Below are 4,256 nucleotides of genomic sequence, written 5' to 3'. Positions count from 1 at the left end.
TAAAATATGCAGTTTGGATGCGTTTAGATAATTTTGAGCATTTGTGTTGCATATTACAGTGTTAGCCTTTAGTGTTATCATCCCAATCTGTTTAATGGAAACATTAGATCTCCTGTTTTTAGTTGTGTGACATATTAAAGTGATTCTATTCTTTACACGCTGTGCACTGACAATCATTGAGATTCTTGTTTGTGTTTGCAAAGTTGTAGCTTGATAGGAGATGCATGTAGTGTTATTGATCCACAGTTAGAGGCCAAGAAGAAGAGTGGACGTGGCAAAAGGTGAGGTGGCCATGTTGTGCTCAGGTCTGGACCCGTCATGTTTTGTCATATGGCCCTCGCCGCTCCGTCTTGCTTATTTTAGCTTATCTGATTCTGGGAGTGTCCCAATCCTCTTAGCTTACCTTCACCAATGCCCTAAGTGAATTAGTTAGGATTATTGCCCTGTCCCCCTCTGTCTCTCTCTCTGTCTCTCACCCATCTCGCCCACACTGGTCTTCTCATCCTCCCCTTCCTTTCCTCGCTCCCTCTTCAACTCTGCAGTCTGTCTTTGCTCTACCTCCGCCTGTTTTCTCTCAGCTTGTCGGGCCTTTTGTTTCAGTCCACGTGTATCCCACTTATCCTGGGCATTCCCCAAAAAACACTGCATGTTCCGAATCAATCAAACGATGCAGTTTAATAAAGCATTTTTACTTTAATGGTTTTCCGTAATTGTCCCAACTCTGAGATAGCTCTCTATCAGATCAGTGGTTCCCCTTCTTTCAACCCCATCCTGGACCCCCCCGGTCTCCCTAACTCTTCAGAAATTTTCTCCACATGACCTAAAACTTAACCATGACATCCAATATGTTTGACAGAGGTGTGTGTTGTTGGTGTATTGTGATAGAGGACAGTATTGAAAGACTCTCTGTTACACAACAAATGTTCCAAAGCATTGGCCACCCTCCCATTGATATCATTTTTTTAAAGCCATATTTTTAAAGCTACATTAAATTGCTTTGGGTTGTCATTTTACAGCAGTTACCGTAACATCACCAACACATCTAAACTGTCTGTTTAGAATCAGATTTAATTTGTGCAAATGATGTGATAAATGCTTCCCGTCAACTAAAGCAATATAAAGGGCTCTATGAAGTATCACTCCTGAGATAGTTCTAATTTAATTCTGATAGAAATGATCAAATCTAATTCTGATCCGTCATCTCCAACCATGTAAAATGCCACAACATCTTCATAATAACCTGAGATGCTGCACCGAGAGATGAGAGACGGGTAGCGAGAGACATTTCAAAGCTTTTTTCTGACCTAATCCCACTCTGTGCTGGTTTAATCCCTCCGCCCTCCCCCTCCGTGGCGTGATTGGTTAATCCCTGCGTCTGCCCACCCTGATTGGTTAACCTCTCTTGAAGGGTGCAGGGCACTTGTAATCTTCCCCCTCAGTACTGAGTGTTTCAGACAGACATTTGTGCTGTAATCCCAGAGAGGAGCAGATGTGATGGGGGATGGCAGCACGAGGCAGACCTTGAGGAAGGTTAGAGCCGGAAAACAAAAACACGACACACGGGAGGAAGAAGCCTTCAGGCCCTCTTTCCTTCCACCAGTTGTGGAAGAAGTACTAAGAGCTTTCACTTAAGTAAAAACAAAAGAGTAGCAATACCAGTATAAGACACTCAGGTCCAAGTAAAAGTCTTGCATTCAAAATTCATTAAAAGTCCTGCATTCAATGATTCATAAAAGTAAAAACGTCATATCATCAAAACAGCATTCAGTATCTTTTTTTATAGAACTGTGTAGATTGGATTATTACTTTATGTTATCACTATTATTATTACTTCAAGTATATAGTACTGTGAAAAAGTCTTAGGCAGGTGTGAGAAAATGCTTTAAACTAAGAATGCTTTCAAAAATATAAATAATGATTGTTCATTGTTATCAATTTACAAAATGCTAAGTGATCGAACAAAAGAAAAATCTAAATCACATCAGTTTTTGGTGTTACTACCCTTTACCTTCAAACCAGCATCAGTTCTTATAGGTACACAGCGTTGAGGATTGTAGATGCAGTGGTCGGCCAAGGAGACATTTTACGACACATCAATCTTATTTTCAAAGGGGAAGATGTCCATCAGTGACATCAGCTCAGAACTGGCAGAAACCAGTGGGACCCAGGTACACCCATCTACTGCACCAAAACATAGGAACTGGGGTGCAGAAGAATGGCAGCAGGTGCTCTGGACTGATGAAATATTTGGCTGTAGCAGAAGGCAGTTAGTTGGTCGAAGGGCTGGAGAGCGCTACAATAACGAGTGTCTGCAGGCAGCGGTGAAGCATGGTGGAGGTTCCTTGCAAGTTTGGAGCTGAATTTTTGCAATAGTCTGAGATTTGGTCAGGAATAATGGTGTCTTCAATGCTGAGAAATAGAGGCAGATTCTTATCTGTCATGTAATACCATCAGGGAGGCGTATGATTGGCCCCACATTTATTCTGCAGCAGGACAACAACCCCACACATACTGCCCAGGGCATTAAGAACTGTCTTCAGTGTGAAGAAGAACAAGAAGTCCTGGAAGTGATGGCATAGCCCCCCCCAGACCCTTAATCTCAACATCAACGAGTGGGTCTGGGGTTACATGAAGAGACTGAAGGATGTGAGGAAGCCTCCACCCACAGAAGATCTGGGGTTAGTTCTCCAAGATGTTTGGAACAGCCTACCAGCCGAGGTCCTCTTTCAGAAACCCAGGTGCAGGTGTAACGGGAAGAACTGATGCTGTGTTGAAGGAACCGGGTGGTCCCACCAAATATTGATTTAATCTTCTTTTCATTCACTGCATTTTGTTAATTGACGAAAATAAACTATTAACACTTCCATTTTTGAAAGCATTCATACATAAATATATACAGTATCTCTATATATACACACACACACACACACACAGTACTGTATATATACTGTATTATATCCCTGGATTCTAATTAGTGATGCATTCATGTGTCCAAACTCTTTTGGATAACCACCAACGCACATTATTAGCAAATAAATCACTCCAACTAGCATCAGTTTGTTTTAACACCTATTTATTACCACCATAATATGAGAAATTTGGAAAATACAAAGATCAGCTTATTTATACGTCTGAAAATCTCGAGGAATAAGAAAAATATAAAAGAAAACAAATATGAGGTTATATTGTGTATCACAAATATTGAGAAAGGGACAAATTACACGTTCAGATCTACAGAGACCAGGAGACACACACAGACCCTTAACATGCAGAGTCTAACCTTCACTATGATGTCAATTCCTACTGCTGTGACAAGTCTAAAGCCTATCTGTGGAGAGAGAGAGAGAGAGAGAGAGAGAGCGAGAGAGAGCTGTGATGACTGATCTACAGTGAACATTTGACTAGAGGAGATGGTAAAGCATCGCCCCCGTGTGGCTGCCATTAGAATAGAAGTTGCCTTGGAAAACAGACAAGCCCTTCGTGATTTTCTATTGCAAATCAGATCCTTGTAATACAGAAACAACTGATAACCGTGTTGACAATAAGAATTGCTTTTTACTCGTAATTCGATAATTTTGAAAGTGGTAAAGAGACGAGATGCTCACCCATGAATTAAATGCGTTAAAAAAAATAGACACCATATCCACAACGATAATCAATATTCTTAAGCAACCAAAACAATTTTCGTTTGTTGAGTACAAGTGTTCCGAAAGATCAGAGCTCACACATCCACGCAAACAGGCCAACAGACCGCCATCCACTCCCAGTGCAGGGTACAGAGATGAAGAGGTGGTGTGAAAAGGTGGAGCGAGCCGTCTGGCTGCAGAGCGAGCAGGGAGTTGGGGTGTTGAGTGACGGACTGGGCTGGAGGGGAGGCGAGGCCTCAGGACTAGCTTTAATAGCACCCTGCTGTGGAAGTTGCAGCTCCCCTTAAGCAGACTAGCCCCTCGGCCACGTCCCTCTGCTTCAGCTCTGTTTGCCTCACTGACCACAGTTGGAGTTGGTTGTTGGAGTATGTGTGCACATGTGCGTCTGATCTGCAAAACCTTTAACATGCACGAAAAAGGTACCCTAAAAACATTTGGTGAAGACAAAAAAAAACTATGAGAGACCAGACTTTAACATACTTCTATCTCTTCATAATCAGGATTACTCTAAAGTCTACTGAGAAGCTGGGCAGGCAGGAGAGGGGGAGGGAGAGGGACAGGGATGGGTGGAGATCGGTGGGTGGGTGGGTGGGGTAGAATAAGGGAGTG

The 4,256-nt window shown here is 42.4% G+C and overlaps 1 protein-coding gene across 1 annotated transcript in view; it reads left to right on the top strand.

Moving 5' to 3' along the window:
* crx (cone-rod homeobox) overlaps positions 1-155 on the top strand; it is a 3,157-nt gene extending 3,002 nt beyond the window's left edge. The window contains exon 3 of the mRNA XM_032533101.1: positions 1-155. This exon is cut by the window's left edge and continues 1,131 nt beyond it. The gene's annotated coding sequence lies outside the window, so the exon portion shown is untranslated.
* The last annotated feature ends 4,101 nt before the right edge of the window (positions 156-4,256 follow it).

This window comes from Etheostoma spectabile, chromosome 13, assembly GCF_008692095.1.
Source record: "Etheostoma spectabile isolate EspeVRDwgs_2016 chromosome 13, UIUC_Espe_1.0, whole genome shotgun sequence".
Lineage (NCBI taxonomy): Eukaryota > Metazoa > Chordata > Actinopteri > Perciformes > Percidae > Etheostoma > Etheostoma spectabile.
This window is presented reverse-complemented; position numbering and strand designations above follow the sequence as displayed.